The following is an 18,060-nucleotide window of genomic DNA, read 5'->3' as shown; positions in this document are numbered from 1 at the left end:
CAATCTGTGCTCTGTGGCTCGTCTTTTCTTTCTTTTCTTTTCTTCTTTTTTTGTTTTTTGTTTTTTTTTGTTTTGTTTTGTTTTGGTCTTTTCATTCTTTTGACAGTGTCCTACACGGAGAAGTTTTTAATTTTAATGGAGTCCAACTTACAATCTTTTCTCTCATGGATCTTGCCTTTGGTGTTATATGTAAAAAGTCATCACCAAATGCAAGGTCATCTAGGTTTTCTCCTATGTTCTCTTCTAGGAGTTCTATGGTTGTGCATTTTGCATGCAGGCCTAGGATCCATTTGGAGTTAATTTTTGTGAAGTGTGTAAGGTCTGTGTTTAGATAACTTTTTTCATGTGATTTCCTAGTTGTTCCAGCATCATTTATTGCCTCTTTTTTTTTTAATTGTAAGTTTTTGTATTGGAAAACAAATATACAACTTGGAATGGATTTGAGGCAAATTGTGCCATAAGCAGATTTTCTTTAAGTGGCTAAACAAAGTTTAAAAAGCAAATAACAATAAAATAAAATGTTTCTGGTACAGGACCAGCAGTACAAAAAAATAGTGTATGAGTACCTAGATAATACACCCATTTTGCAATAGTGCAACTTTTAAGTACATATTGTTGACTGTCTATAGTCCATGCAGAGTTACAACTCCACACTTCAACAACATGCTGACAGTTCCTAAAGAAAACTACTTAAAAAAAAGGCATAATCCAGATGTTCCCTCATTTGACCAACTCCATCTAAGTTTAGATGTGCAGAAGGGCTTAGATATATCAAGACTAAGCCACATGCAACATGTTACTTGATCAATTTTCTAAAATAAGGTTTCAGGACAATGACAGTAAGATAAGGGAAGAAAACATGGAGGAATGAAGTCCTAATTACTATACATGCATATTTTTTGACAGCAGGGGGGAACCTTTTACAGATAAGTTACAAACAAAGAAAAGGCAAATAAACAATTTTGTACAAGAAATTTAACACATTCTGTACAATGTCTTCACTTTGCTGTCATCATTTGTACAAACCCTTCATAGTTTACTTGACCATCACCATCAATATCCTGCTTCCCTGATCATTTCATCAACCTCTTCATCTGTTAACTTCTCTCCCAGATTTGTCATCCCATGGCAAAACTCTGCTGCACTAATATAGCCATTGCCATCCTTATCAAACACATGGAATGCTTCTCTAATTTCTTCTTCACTGTCTGTGTCTTTCATTTTTCTTGCCATCATTGTCAGAAATTGCGGGAAGTCAATTGTGCCATTACCATTAGCATCTACTTCATTAATCATGTCCTGTAACTCTGCTTCTGTGGGATTTTGCCCAAAAGACCTCATTACAGTTCCCAATTCCTTTGTTGTTATAGTTCAATCACCATCCTTGTCAAATAGTGAAAAAGCTTCTTTGAATTCTGCAATCTGCTCTTTAGCCAGTTGGTCAGCCATGCTGCAAGTGCTACTGGTCTCCAAGAAGCGACCACACAACCACTCAGCTCGCCCGCCCCACTCGGACTCTATTGCCTTCTTTTTTTATGTGTGAATAAGTTTTTTATTAAAAAATATCTATTTATTTATTCATCAGCAATCAATTTCTGAATGACTCATACATACAAGATACCATGCTAGACACTAAACTTTCATAAGACATATTCCTTGTCCACAAGGAACTCTATCATAAAAGATACAGAGGAGTAAATCAATAATTAAAATAAAATCACACACATGTATATATTCCTGTAAGGCAAATGATTATTCCTGTGCATTGGTAAATATAAATTATAATGCACACATCTATCACAATACGACACTGTAGATAGCTTAAGTACAGAAGGACTTGGTGGGAATGATCATCAACAAAATTGTAATATATATAGTCTCCTGTTTAGGACAAAAAAAATCTGTTTATTTACCCATTCAACCAGTACTTATTATACTACTACTAAATGGAAATCACTGGGGTGATTGGGATGGAGCATGGAGTAAAATCAAATATAAATCCTGACTTCTGGGAGCTTGGGAATATGGCAGAGACAGAAACATAATTAGTCATAATTCAAGGATGAGTAAGCTACATGCACTAAAAGAAGTACACTGAAAGATCTATGGGAGTACAGAAAAGAAATTATGAAGAAAAGAAATGATGGCTAAAAGCAATTGTGGGTAAAATTGCTGGTGCCTTAACAGGATTCAAGGCATATACTAATAGTTAAGTAAGACTGCAGTAGTAACTGCTACAGTTTGGCAGTAATACAATGGCAATTTCAGTTATAAATGTCTTCAGTTATAAATTACTAAAAACTACTAGTTTTATTAAATATCAGCTTTTGAGTACCTATTTCCAATATAGTGTATGACCAAGTGAAAAGTGTGCATACGGTAGTTCTGTAGCATACTGAGTACGATGGTTGCCTAAAGGAAAGCCCTTGTGTGATTAAGTTGTGAACTGAATTAAAAACTTCATGAAATATCATTTTTCCTTAAAAGAATGACAAACTGGTATTTGGGTATTCGTCAGTTATTTTCTCAAAAATAAACAAGTGGCAGGGTGCCTGGGTGGCTCAGTCGTTAAGCATCTTCCTTGGGCTCAGGTCATGATCCCGGGGTCCTGGGATCGAGCTCCGCATTGGGCTCCCTGCTCAGCGGGGAGCCTGCTTCTCCCTCTCCTACTCCCCCTGCTTGTGTTCCCTCTCTTGTTGTGTCTCTCTCTGTCAAATAAATAAATAAAAAATCTTAAAAAAAAATAAACAAGTGGCTAAAGCAACTGACAATACATGATGCTAAGGGAAAAAACAAATTGAGTTTTCAAGAGAAAATTAAAATTTTGGAAAACTTTTATCTGCCACTATGTGCTTGTCAGCTTCATAATGTTTAAAGACTTTTTTGGTGAGATCAAAGGTGCTATTAATGAGTGTGATTTTTTAATATTATGTAATGAAACATGTCAATAATAGATGTGCAAAAATCAATGAACCTGTATTTACCAAATGATCAACACATTGTTGTAAAATCATGTATTGGTAACATTCATTCAGATTGCAAGATTGATCAATGAATATTAGTGCAATAGAATGTGAGAGCTTCATTGATATGGTTTCAGGTTTTGCAGTGTAATCAATATTTAAGAAACTACCTCTTATCAATTTTTGGTGTTATATCAAAGAAAACTATCCATGATCATATGAAAAGACTATTAAATATTCTTCCATTTTCTAACTACGTATTTTTATGAGGGTGAATTTGATTTTTTTCAATATACTACAACCAAAACAACATATTGTAATAGATTGAATGCAGAAGCAGATATAAGAATCCAATTGTCTTCTTTCAAAGCAGACATCAAAGAAATCTGCAAAATGTCAAACAATGTTACCCTTCTCTCTATATTTTTAAAATATTTTTTCATAAAAATATGTTTATATGTAAACATGAAGTAGATTTTTTATTACCAATTTAAATAAGTTAATAAAAATATTTTAAAAATTTTACAGTTTTAATTTATACTAGATTTAACCCACATAAACAAAACTCCTTTGGGTCTTTGTGCCAGTTATCACTTTATGGTCTCTCAACTCCAAATTCATTCTTTTTGCCTTCTCTGTGATAATGGAATTGTTCCCTCTAAATGTTTCCCCTTTGCCAGTCAGTGGGAAGTGAAGCTTGGTCTATGAGAACACTGGAGTGACACTAGAGGTGGAGGAGGTTTTCCTTCCTGCTTCTGGTGTGGCTTCATTGCCAGACTTGTGGAGAACATGCTTTCTGCGGCTTTCAACGTTAGGGAGCAATGGTGTAGCTAGGACCCCCAGACATTGCAGCATCTGCAGCCCAGCCTAGATCACTGCTCCTTGCATTCTCTCTTCAGTTCTGCACATACGTGTGCATGCCAGAGGTCCCATCAGGCTGCCATTTAAGGAGCAGACCACCCTACCTTCATCCCACACAGCCCAGGCCATGCACAGAGTATTCTAGGTTTGTAAAGAAGGAGGCCTGGCCAGCCCCTGTTTTCAGCAGTTCTTGCAGTGATGCTCTGAGTCCCTCTAGGAGCCTGGCTACTAACTTCAGCTCACTTGTTCCTCAGAGGGTTCTTACCCCTTGTCCAGTGACTCTGGACCAGCTCTTCCAGGCAACTCAGCAAAATTTTCTACCATCTAGTCGGCTGTTCAGACCTTCTTCAACAAGGTCTGAGCCCCAACCCTGAGGATAGGATTCCCTTTTCAAATTTGTCCTTTTTTTCAGGAACTCCCTCTCAGCCCCAAGGTACCCTTCTGAGTTACCTTTCCATCTTTATATTTATTCTACTATAAAAGCTTGATAATAATTATTTACCTGATTATTGAACCTAATTATTACCTAATTATTTAACCTCCACTATTGAAAATACTGTGTGGTTTCTGACTCCTTGTTGGACCCAAAGTCCTCAATAATTTCTGAGATGGTAAAAGTGTTCTGAGATCAAAAAGTTTGAGAATGACTGCTATAGGGGGGTGTAAAAGTAAATGAAGGTGATGGCCACTGCATAGAGGCCCTAGGCAACAATATCATTCAAAGCACTTGTCCTTCTAGCAATCATTCCATTCTAATAAAGGCTTGGAAATTGAAATGCCTCCTGAAATGGGAGAGAGACATCTTCTTGTAGTTATAAGAATTTTAGAACACTCTCCTTTACCCTTATGGTTTCAGTTAATAAAATATATTACTTTGGGGACATTTAACAAGCATGTACTGATCTTTTTCCAAAACCTGTTTCTCCTTTCATCCTTCACGTTTCTGTGAATAGCCCAGAATCTGCCCACTTCTTACCACTTTTATTACTATTGCTCCTGAACTAAGCCTTCTTACCTGTATAATGACAATGACACCCTAACTGGATTCCAGGCTTCTACTCTTACTGCTTCCAGGCTAATATCTACATGGCAGGCTGGCCTCTACATAGCCAGAGTAATATTGCTAAAATAGAAGTAAAATTACATCATTCCCCTATTGAAACCTTCTTGTGGTCCCCCATATAGCTCAGATTGAAACCCAAAATATTCACAATGGCCTTAAAGTTTCTACCCAATCTTTCCCTCACAACCTCTCTGCCCCCACTGTCCTGGTATTGTTCTTGTCACTCCTGTTCCAGCTATACTTGCCTCCTTGAAAACATCTCAGTGCTCTAACACATATGAACTCCTTGATGATGGGATATTTTTTCATTTTGTTTATTTCTATAAACTCAGCATCCAGAACAATACCTAAAAAACATTAGTCTTTATAAATCTTTTTTTTTTTTTTTGAATGGAGCAAAATGGAGCTTTGAATGGAGCTGAAAAGCTATAGAAATTTAGATTGAATCTAAAACTACAGTTTTCTCTGAAGTAAATCTTAATTCCCACATTTATCTCTGGTTATGAATATTTTCTCATATTCTAGATCCAAGGGGATGTTGTGGTTTCATTTCAGTTTAAAACTATATTTCCAAGATGTCAGAATTAAACCATGAGTTAGAACTATGATACTTAATTAGATCATTCAAAAAACATTCATTGAGCATTTACTACATTTAAGATACTCTTTTAGCTACTGTGAAAGCCAAGATGATGAAAATATAATCCTTGTCAAGTATGTGGAAGATAACATAAAGTATACAGGGAATTTAGTGAATTTTCACTAAAAAAATGGCAGATGGGTCACACACTGAAATCACTGCTTGCCATCTCCAATCTACAAAAATTACAAGAAAAGAAATGTAAAAACTGGTTAACGAGCATATAGTCTTGACCAAAATAAAGAGGATTTTTCAGAGGCACTGAACTTGTGCAACATTTTTTTGAAGGTATCCAACTGAAATTTACCATAACAGCAATAAGCTAAGGACCCAAATAGGACGTCATAGCCCACAAGGCAGGTCACACAGCCCAGAATGCAAATGGGAGAATTCTGTTCCGAAACTAAAACACACAACTAACGAGCAGCAAACATCTGAGGAAGATCAACACCATGAATTAGAAGAAAAAAAAATCAAATACACAAAAATGCCCAACAAACAGAATTAATTTATTAATCCAGAAATAGATTTTAAATAACACAAAATTAATAGGAATGAGTATCTCATTCTCATTTAGCTAACAGGGTATATGATTAGAAAACATACATGCCATGGAGACTTAGAAATTCAAAGAGAAAGATCTGTGAAATAGTGGGTTAGGACAATCTTTTGGGAAAAGTCAGGTTTTTAACCATTTGTCATAGGAAAAACATGAGTTTTAGATTGATGGAGAAGAAAGACAAAATCCATTTCATTTAGGCATCATGAAGGCATTTAAGAAGGACTGAACTCTCTAGAAAAGAGGACTGGTGTTAAGAAGAGGAAGATAAGAATCAAATTTCAAGGCAGAGACAAGGGAAGTTTGAAAAATTTGGATTTGAGGTAACATAAGGGGAACTACTGTAGGCTCATTAGTAGAGAAAAAAAAACATGTCCCTGATAGTAGAGAAACTGTTTTAAAGACAATTGCTTTTCTGTACTGAAAGGGTAGTAGTAGCACGTGATAGAAAGAAGAACCTTAAGTATAGGAAGGGTTAGTGAATAACTTTTGTAGGTCTGAAAATTCTCCCTAGACTGTTAGTTAGCTTCATGCATTTTCTTTCATTAATATTACACATTTTCAAAAATGGTAATCAGTTGATAAATATTTTCTATGGGCATTTTAATAAGTGGTTCCAAATTTGTTGGCACTTTTCTTACTGAGCAGTGGGGTCTATGCACTCCCCCTTTTAATACTGAGTGGGTTTGGATCTACTTCAAACATGAGAGAAAAGCAAAAGTGAATGCATGAACATAGTAGAGTCTTTGTTGTATGCCCTTAGTTTGAAATGGGTTCTTATGCAGCAATAACAACTGAAATGGAATGTGGTAACTTGAGGTGGCCTAAAGTCATAAAACAAAAATAAAATACAAAAAACAAAACACAAAAATTTAAAATATAAAGTGAAAATTGAAAACATATGTTATTAGCCTTGGAACTGGGTCATGGAAGATGCTTCAATAGGCCTTGAGGAGGCTGTTGGAAAGGCTTAAAAATAAGTAGAGAAGCTGTTATTGGAAACTGGAGGAAAACAGATTTCTTGTTACATAGTGATGTGGAACTAAGCACAACCAGCACCTGCAGTAACATGGAAAACAGACAAAGTACCCAATGGCCTGATAGAGCCAGCTAAGGAGATTTTTAGGCAACATGTTCAAAGTGTCAATTATATTCTGTAACTATGCACCATAAGATGAGAATAGAATGAGTGATGAGCTAAAGAGAACTTACTTAGTTTTTCAAGTAGAACATAGAGAAACTATGAGAATCAGGATTTTCTGGTTATAAAATGCAACAACTCACCCCCAGTGCATTAGTTCAGGTCGTCCAAGAGGCAGATGTCAAAACAAGATTAGACTGTACTACATTTATGGTGGTGGGCAGGGGGTGGAAATAGTTGTAAGGTAAGAAGAGGAAAGAGCCTAAGGAGGGAGAGAGAGGTGGTAGACCATGATGCAGGCACGATACCTATAAAGGAGAGAGAAAAGGAGAGAAGACTGCATAGACAGAATCTTAGACTATAGTGCAGTTCTAAGAAATTTTAGCCAGGCCAAAGTTGCTGGGAATTAAGACTGTGGTACAAAAATAGTGGAACGGACAGATGGCGGTCATCTGTCAATTAGACTCCCTGCGGCAGGAAATCTGGGTTATGAATTTTCTGAGCAACCACAGTTCACTGCCTGTACTGAACAGTATACTTCTCTATACGTGTGCCAAGAGCAGCTTCTCTATGGTTCCCTGGGACCTCTTTTCCTGAGAGGAAACTTAGAAGGAGGGGTTATTGAGATGAAGGCTAGCCCCCATCACAGTAGCTTACCTCTTGGAGCCATCAGCATCATCCTCTCCCTCCTCTGCTATCCATTCTAAACTCTCTCACTCTCATATGGGGTATAATTCTCTGCTGGAAATGGCATGGCCTTTTCCCATAATTCCAGGGGTCTGCATTTTTATTCTTTCACTGGGGCTTACCATGAGCTCTATCCTACATTTTTCCCACTGCTGATGCCTACAACACCTCCACGTCTGCCAGATTTTATTCCCCAACTAGGATAACCAACCATGTTGGTTGGTCTAGCGCTTTCTTGGTTTCAGCACTCAAAGTTTCATGTCCCAGGAAACCCCTTTGTTCCAGGAAAACTGAGGTCACACTACAGGTAACAGAGATGCTTGCAGGCCCCATGAAAAGTTAAAGTCTTCCACGTTATTCTGTAGATGGAGTGAAGCAGTAGTCCTAAGTCTGACATATGTTGTCTCCAGAACCCAAAGGGACTTTTTACCAAATGCTGTGATTCTTTGTGGTGGAGTTCATAAGATGCAGCAATGCATCTTTTATTTTGAAAGAAGTATCTTCAGAGACCCCTAAAAATTTAACTGAAGTGGTAGGTCTCTGAATTTTATAGCATTTATCTCTCAGCTTCTGTGGCTTATGGGTCTTTACGTGTGGCCACCAGTCACCTCTTAATCATTTTGTTCACCAGTGTGATATAATCAGTGTAATGATCTGTGTAATGTTCTTTGGCATGTCCATGCAGAACTGATATCTTCAGACTATATTATGGCAAAAAATAAGAGTATTAACATAGTCATGAGAAAAACTGTAAATGAATGTTGTTGTCTAACTGACATGAATGCAAATCGTTTGATAGCCCTTTGTAATCTGAGTCTAACACAGTTGTCAGATTAGTGGTCACATGCACTGTACCTGAAGTCTTGCTAATTTGTTCTTGCAATGATATCACTTCTTTTTTTTTTTTTTAAGATTTTATTTATTTTTATTTGACACAGAGACAGAGATAGAGAGAGAGCATAAGCAGGGGGAGCGGCAGACAGGCAGAGGGAGAGGGAGAAGCAGGCTTCCCGCTGAGCAAGGAGCCTGGTGTAGGACTCGATCCCAGGACTCTGGGATCATGACCTGAGCCGAAGGCAGCCACTTAACCGACTGAGCCACCCAGGCGCCCCGCAATGATATCACTTCTGGTACAGCAGCTATAATCTGGGTTACTACTTGGTTAAGCCTTCAGTAGTCTATAGTCACTATTCAGAATCCATCAAATTCTTGCAGGGGTCATATTGGTGAATTAAATGGAGGTTATCTATCATAAAACCATCACCTTTGCATCTTTTAGGTCATTAGTTCTCAACTCTAGTCACTCTAGGATATGATGTTGTTTTTAGGGAGATAATTTCAGAGTTTTTTACCTGGCCTTCTCCACTGTGAAATTCTTACTTTCAGTATCATGTGTGTTAGTCAGTTACTCTAAGGATCAAATGTGCAAGAGATTTACTCAAGTAAATACTGTGAAGGAAAAAGAGTGGGGAAGCCAGAGGTGGTGGGAAAAAACATTTGATTGTGATGCAGGTCTGTCCACCCTGAAGGGGAGAGAGAAAAAGTGTTGGATAGGCACATTACTCAACTACAGTGCAGTTCTAAGAAATTTCTACTAGGCAGATAAGGAGTCCTCAAGCCCAAGTCCCCTGTTGGGGGAGTCTTTCCTCTCACAAGAATGTGCTTAATTTAGTACCCTAGCCACACTTAGTTGCTGAGAACAGCCCATGGGAACAAAGGCTCATTCCTTACGTAGTAGATTCTGAGTACAGCAGCTGGGATTATCTGTCAATGGGCTTCATCAAGCAAGACATCTGAGTGGCATGTTTTTAAGGCCACCACACCAACTATTGCCAGCAGACTATTTTCAAGTAGCGAAAGGCCTCAAGGCAAATCCAAGATGCAACAGCAAAGTATGGTTTCAGACTAAAAATTAAACAATGGATGACTATAACATACTTTGTAGGACTCCTGAAAGATTTAAGATGTGCATCATAAACCCTTTCAGTGTATAAAGTCTCTCTCAGACCTGTTTTGTCGAACACCAAGGATTCTAAGACTCTTAGGGGTTTTTTTCCTCATAGCACCTTTAAAGCAAGTGCAAGAGAGAAAGATTTGTAGGTGTGGCTTTTGTCTAATGAAATGAATGATAAATCGGCACACAAGAAACACATAAAATTTAAAGATTTTTATAGCAGCTTGGATGGTAAGAGACAGCAAAATGAAAAAAAAAAGGGGGGGGGGCTTTGAACTCCCTATTTCTCCAAGCAGGATTCAGGTTGCAGCAGTTACACAGCTGCAAATACGGGCTGCCTTTCACAGAAAAAGACAGACCGCAGAGGAAAGAGCAAGGGCCTGGAGGGTGGAGCTCACAGCCATGGAGAATTCCAGAGCCAGGAGCCAAGGGATAAGACTGGGCTCTAATCCAGAACCTGGCCACTCATACTGGCTGGATCTCAGAAATGCAATGGGACAGTGACTGCTTTGTACTTCCTGTCCCTCCTCCTCTCCCGTCCCTACATCTGTCTCCTAGCAGGACTGCCATTTGCAGTTAGCCTATGCCTACCTCACTATTGTACTTTGGATGTGTGAAGCAAGATAACACATTTCTTTAGTTCACTAGCTTTAAGACCAAGAGAAACTAAACTCCAGGACTATACTAGAGGGATCACACTGAGGAGCATCATCCATACCTGGACCATATTTAAATGACCAGATCTTGGCTCTTGAATTTGAACCTAATTCCATAAAGAGTTTAGGCATTTTGAGAGTCATGGGAGAGCCTGATTTATTTTGTAGGTGTGATAAAATATAAATAATTTGTGGCCAACTGAAATTTTGTTGGCTTTTTTAAATAGTGGTAAATTATTTGAGCCTCCTCCCAGGAGAGGTCGTTCTATGTCCCTTTGCCTTGTGTATGGGTGAGGTTTGCATTTGCTTCAACTAATAGAGCCCAGCAGAAGTGACCCTATGTAGCTGGGGTTAGTTTATGAAAACTCATATAGCTTCTTCCACACCCTCATGCTCACTCATATCACATTATTTCTTGGAACCCAGCCATTGTATTGTGAGAACACCAAGCCACACAGAAAGCCTCTTGTAGGCGTTCCAGTTGACAGATCCAGCTATGCCTACCTTTGAGTCATCTCATCCCTGGTACAAGGAAGGCATGAGAAGAAAGTTCTAGATAATTCCAGTCCCCTGCTGTTCAAACCTTCCCAGGTGAGCCCCAGACACTGTGAAGCAGTGCTCCATCCTATTTCTTGGCCTATAGAAATCTTGAGTGTAGGAAAATGGTGTGGTTTTCTACTCCGAATTTTGGGTGATTTGTTTCACAGCAATAGTAACTAGGATGTCATCCAGTATTCCTTATTGGAAAAGCTGAAAACAAAAAAGTTAAGTTCAAAATCTGTCTCTAACTTAAAGCCTTTCTTCCACATTCCAAATCAGTTATTTGGTCCCCCCCCCAAAAAATATTTGAAACTACAGCAGTTAGCAGCTATCATGGCTGTAGAGTTCCTAAACCACATACTTCTCCTAAACCATACTCTTGACTTTGGAATTTGAAAGATACACCTAAAACAATGCTACTGGAAAGCTTGTTAATCCCCAAAGAGTATGTTTGGGGACGAAAAACAATGTTTAATAATTATTCTTGAGTCATTAAATAATTATTTAAATAAATTATTTACTTTTATTTAATATAAATAATATAAACCATTGTTAAATCAATAAATAATATAAATCATTATTAAATGAATATTTAATAATTAATAAATAATTATTGACCTGACAATATTTCATCCTTAGGAAAAGGAGAAAAAAGAATACTTATGTAGCTAGAACATATTTAGAAATATAAATATCCACTGAATATTTTAAAATTCTAAAAAGCCACAAAGCAAACTTCAGTGTATGAAACACATGTGTCTTCTCACAGAAGTGCAAGTGTTTACACATGGAGAGAGTCAACAGGGAGAGAGAGGTGGGGAGGAATGAGAAGGGAACCATATGAAGTATGGAAACGGAAATTTTGCATGTTTTTAAGGATCATATTTTCCCAAAATTACAGAATGTGAAGCTGCAATGCGATGTGATTTCTCATTCATCAATTAAAATTTAGTCAATTTCAATCTACTACATATTTTCTTTTGAGTAGCAATATTTCTAGAACTTAATGTTCCATTTAGGTTCTCAGAAGGGCCTTTGAACAGCCTGCAGTGATAGAACAGACCTTCATTCAGTGAAATCTTGCTGACAGCTGAGAGCAGAACATTGCATTTTGTACCCTTAAGATAATATAATTGCTGGGATGCAATTGCTCTTTCATCTTATGGTGGTAATCAATCAGTAATTGACAAGTCTAATTAGAAGCCTTGGTATGTACAACATGATAGCACTTTCTAACAGCACTGTAGCCCAGAACACCTTTTTAGCAATGTTATAATAAAAACATAATATTTTATAGATAAATCAGTTTGCATTGTTGCCATTATTGTTTGCATATATGGAAAGGTTTCATCGGGGTAGAGGAATACCACCTTTAGAAGTATAAATATACCACCCTAATGGTTTTATGGTATCTCCCAAGACCTCAGTATTTTGGCTGTAAAGATTTGATGATTTTTCAAATTGGCAAAGATAAATTATTGTATGTGTGCATTTTTTTATTATCTTCAGAATATAGTGTATTTCAGGTGCATAGATTTATTATTTATTATTATTATTATTTTTAAAAGATTTTATTTATTTGACAGAGAGAGCAAAACAGCGATAGAGGGAACACAAGCAGGGGGAGTGGGAGAGGGAGAAGCAGGCTTCCCGCTGAGCAGAGAGTCCGATGTGGGGCTCGATCCCAGGACCCTGGGATCATGACCTGAGCTGAAGGCAGACGCTTAATGACTGAGCCACCCAGGCGCCCCGATTTATTTTTTGATGAAAAGCCTTCCCCCTCCTCTTCCCAACTGAGGTAATTCATAAAGGGATACAGTAATCAGAAGAGAAATGGCATCTGTTAAAAAATATGGTGCTTGGTTACAAAGTCAAGATAAAATACCATATTTTGTTAGGCACTGAAAATATCTAGAAAAATCAGTGCTCATTTCTTTCTATAATATGACATGTGTTAAGAAGTCTTTGAACAGATTTTTTCACATTGAAATATCTTCAAAAATGTTAAACTTCAAACTGGATAATTACACTGTATATTTGTCTTTTAGCATTTCAATTAGGATCTGTTAATCTTGAACTTGTGCAACTTACTTTGTATGCAGAAGGAAAAAGTGGAATTCCAGGAAGTATTAAACCATTCTTTTTGTTCTTGGTAAAATGATAAAATAGTGTACAAAATGCTTTCATTCACTTTTCTGATATTTCTTTCAGAAAATGAGGCTTTCCATCATACAGAAAGTGATAAATTACTGAGACGGCATACCATTCTTGCAGTATGTGGACTGCATCAGAGACATGGATTTTCCTAAGATGCCAAAGGAAACGACAGCAGAAAAAATAAGATTACAGTTTTGCTCCAAATATCCCAATACAGTAGTTTGAATTTAAATGCCTCCTTAGACATTGTGTAATTTAGCGAACACATATTTTCGAAACAAAGTTTAAAACTGAAAGGTAAGCACAATATCTGGAAAAGTGCCAAAAAAATAGTCTTTTAGCAATGTGTGGGTGTAAAGGAGACTGGGGGATCCCTTTGAAGCAGCTTCAAAGGGATCAGATGTAAAGCACCACAGAACAAATACAACTCACCAATTCATTTTTTAAAGATGATTTTTTTAGATGTTATGTAAAGTATGTATCATTTTTCATATTTTATAATACTGCAACTGTTCTCTTTGATCCTGTCACTCCACATACCATTGCAGTGCAGGTAGAACTCAATAGAAATATCCTGCTTTTGATGGCTTCATCTCAGCTCCATCAACCACATGGTAACTTTTAAATTCAAATTACAAATACTATCTGAATATGATATTTGAACATACAATTTAAAAAGCATGTTAAAAGAAAGCAAAACTAAGTTTATTTTGTTTAAGAAAAATGTCAGAGAACATTCTTGAAATTTTTCTCTGCACTGGTAAGAAAATCACAACTAAGATGCACTACCTTATAAAACCACTCCAACATATTTATAAAGAAAAATGGCTAAAATTTGTACTGCCTTGACTTTCTCCATCATGATATTTTGTGGGTTTTGTCCTTTTTTCCCCCTATTTTTTTCCCTATTTTTCCAAATATTCCAGTGACTTCCTCAGTATCTTTGGTTTTATCCCTGTCACTGCATAGTGATTTTATGCATCCTTCATTTATACACAAAGTAAGGCTCTGCACCATCACTCTCCTTACCACTATTAACTAGTGTGCATGAAACAATAAGGCCAGGGAAAAACAATGTCACCTTGCAGATTATTTAGTTTGGGTCCTGGGTGCTGTAGCCTAAAGTAGTTGCTGGTGGAGAATAACCGTGGGAAAGAAGAGAGAACGGTAATGGAGGGCAGTGTTGTACACAGCATTCATTCCAAAAGGTATTTGCCTACCTGCCTAAGCCTGGGAAGCTTGTAACAGGTTTCACCTTGGTACAATTCACAAGCAAGGAAGTTTATCCAGTATGCTCATATTTAAAAGCATTATTTGTTTCCATCTCATGGAATCCATTTTTTTTGTTGGGGGGGCTGGCAGGGAACTAGTCTAATGACAACTAAAAACAAAACAAGCTACTCAGTAGTGGTGGCAGAGATGTGTTTCAATCGATGTTGAGATGATGCAGAAAGATTTGTACTTAAGATATTAACTTTTGATTAATTGCAGTTGGAAACTAAAGATATTGGTGTGAATATTGATGGCAAACAATTATCACAAGTAATTGATTCATGCTTGCGGGGAGACAACAGAATGAAAAGAAGTCACTCCTTGCTTTAGAAATATTTTTAAAAGATTAGGGGGAATTAACATGGGATCCACAGTGTAATATAGCTATATTTGTTTGGAATTTGCCACTGAATATATTTTTTATAAGCTCTTTATTTGCTACTGTGACTTTACACCTTTTTAACAATATTTCTTTCTAGGCTCTATAAGATCCTGAATTTAAAGGAAAAATAAATTTCAAAATTTTTAAGGAGTGCTTTCAGAACTAGAAGGACCTCCTGAATGTTCCCAATATTTACTTTATCTCCATCATCCTGTTAGTTATTCCAGCCTTTACATGAGCTTTAACTATATGCTCCATCCATCATCAATCAGTATCATCATCAGTATTTACATGTTGTAATCAATCTTCATTGACTGACCTCCAAAAGAAACCAGGTATAGGAAAGATTTATTTAGAAATATGTTGCAAATTTAATTGAGAAGATAAGTATTTATTGGAGATGTTCTTAAATGTTCTATCTACTCCCTCTCAACTATTTAAGTTTTTTTTCTTTTACTTATAATTCAACTTACTGCCTCCACCTGAATTTGCACAGTACATAGGCTTACTTAAAAATATTTTTGGATCCAATATTTCAGTTGAACCTCATAAAAACGTAAAGCAAGGGGTGCCTGGGTGGCTCAGTTGGTTAAGCGACTGCCTTCGGCTCAGGTCATGATCCTGGAGTTCCGGTATTGAGTCCCACATCGGGCTCCCTGCTCAGCAGGGAGTCTGATTCTCCCTCTGACCCTCCTCCCTCTCATGCTCTCTGTCTCTCATTCTCTCTCTCTCAAAAAGATAAATAAAATCTTAAAAAAAACCCAAAAAACGTAAAGCAAATAAATTTTGCTACATATTTGACCATGGAGGAAATGATGTGTGCTAGCTCATGCAGCTAGCTATGCCAGAGAGAAAACTGGAGAGTTTCTTGGTTTCTGGTCCATTCCTTTTCATTGGACTATAGTAACATATATATCATAACAATATATATTTAAAAATGTGTTATATATATATAATTATAATATATACTATAAACATAATATATAATACAGATAGATAGATTCAAATTTAATTCCTGCAAGTGAGCACTGCTTACCTTGTAGCACAAGTAAAGCAAGAAAAAGAGGCAAGTGACCAGATAGTATGAGACTTACTGTCATTTCCTAACTTATCTTGACCTTCAACAGCACTTTACAATTTTATTCTGAGGTCCTAAAACCTAAAGAGAGAGAAAGAGAGAGAGAGAGAAACAATGAATTCTATGTCTGATTAAATCAAAAGAAAACTCAAAAAAAAAAATCAACAAATTGGACATGGGTTTATTGTCTGTCTTTTCAAAAAATGGAGAAAAGAAAGTATAATATAAGCCCCAAATTTTATTTTAGTAGATATATAGAGAAAATATACCTAGCTGGATAAAGTATTGGAGGAGTCCTAAGGGGTTTTCAACACATATAATCAAGATTCTTTTGGGAGGGAAATGTCTCATTGGTTTAAGAGAATGGAAAGAAAGTACATTTTCAAAAAGATTTTTTCCATATGTGCTTGTAATAAAGGGTGCTCTTATTAGTTTGACATCTTTTTTAATTAGCTGACATGTTATAATCCCCTCTGTTTATGAACAGTGAGATTTCATCTCTTTAACAAAAAAATTCAAAGATTGTCCATACCATGAATAAAATACGCTGAAACAGACTGGAAAGGAACACGCCAAATATCCACTTTGCTTTTCTGAGTTCATTGGAGAAACTGCACTATATCTGAGCATAAACCATAAGCACTTAGATGCCCAATGCAGAGCTTGCACATCTCAATTCCTTATGTATGCTGTCTGCTCAGCAATTTCTCTTACCAAATGTTGACTTGGAAAACTACAGAGGACATCTACTACACTAAACCCATCAAAAACAAAAACAAAAACAAAACAAAAAAACCAACAAACAAAAACCATTCCAAAGAGCCCACGGTGTCTGAGTGGAAGGGTAGCTAAATTTAATTTTAAAATTATTTGAACACTGAAAGACATTGGGTATCTCAAGGAAAACCTGAGAAGAACCATTACTGATAATATTCTTCAACTGTATAAAATAAATAAATGACTGATTTTCCATTTAAACTACATTTCTTTATAGCATCCATCTAATAAAGATGATCCTCTTAGACTCAAATATTATTGAAGACAGTGAAATACTGTCTAGACAGGAACTGCTGCCTACAACTTTTCATATATAGGTTGAAGCTGTTCACCTAATGGGAAATTATGCTCAAACAGAAAATATAAACCTTTTGGGAGAAATGTCAGAGAAACAAAGTTTCAAGATAAAATAAAACAAAAAGTAGGGCCTCCAAGTGCTTCACTCTGATCTATTTAATTTAAAATGGGGGGCGCCTGGGTGGCTCAGATGGTTAAGCATCTGCCTTCGGCTCAGGTCATGATCTCAGGGTCCTGGGATCGAGTCCCGCATCGGGCTCCCTGCTCCTTGGGAGCCTGCTTCTCCCTCTGCTTCTCTCTCTCTGTCTCTAATGAATAAATAAATAAAATCTTTAAAAAAAAAAAAAAATGGGACACTCTTACTAAGTAAGTACTTACTTAGTAAGTAGATAACAGAAGGAAGCAAAAATGAATAAGACATAGTCCTTGATCTTTAGAAGCTGTGATCTAGTGGACTACTAGAAACAAATGATTACAAAATCTCTCTAATATAAGAAAGAATAATAATGTGTAAGAAAAGTAAAAATGTAGTCTTCTGAGAAGTCAAAGGAGGGATAAATGATATCCTTCTACTAAAGCTCCAGAAGACTGCATGGAGGAGGTGCCATTTAAATGGTCTTGTAGAGTGATAAAAATTTTAGTAGGCAAGAGATAGGAAGGGAAATTACTCTAGGAAAAGGAACAGAATGAGTAAATCAAAAAGTGTAAAGTTAATTAAGAAAGCCATGAGTAGTATATGAAGGAGATTAGTAAGGTATTGAACGTTCTTGAAAGTTCAACTATGGGTTTTTTTTAAAAAAATATTCATTAATTCAGTAGAGCCTGTGAAGATAAATAATATTATTTGAGTTATACTTTAAGAAAATGAATCTTGTGGCAATGGAGACAATTTATTGGATATTCCAATTCAGGGATTATTATAACTTTTTATGCAGGATATAGTGAAATTTCTTATCATAGTGATAACATTAGGAATGGAAATCAAATGATGTTACAGCAGATACAGAAAAATAGAAAGTAAGCCTTACTTTGA

General features: G+C 36.6%; 1 pseudogene; it reads right to left on the bottom strand.

The window, feature by feature from the left end:
- Positions 1–371: 371 nt before the first annotated feature.
- On the bottom strand, positions 372–1,513 carry LOC118534781 (calmodulin-alpha-like; annotated as a pseudogene).
- Between the last annotated feature and the right edge of the window lie 16,547 nt (positions 1,514–18,060).

Source organism: Halichoerus grypus, chromosome 4 (assembly GCF_964656455.1).
Source record: "Halichoerus grypus chromosome 4, mHalGry1.hap1.1, whole genome shotgun sequence".
Taxonomy (NCBI): domain Eukaryota; kingdom Metazoa; phylum Chordata; class Mammalia; order Carnivora; family Phocidae; genus Halichoerus; species Halichoerus grypus.
Note: the sequence above shows the minus strand (reverse complement) of the source record. Positions and strands in the feature narration are given on the sequence as shown.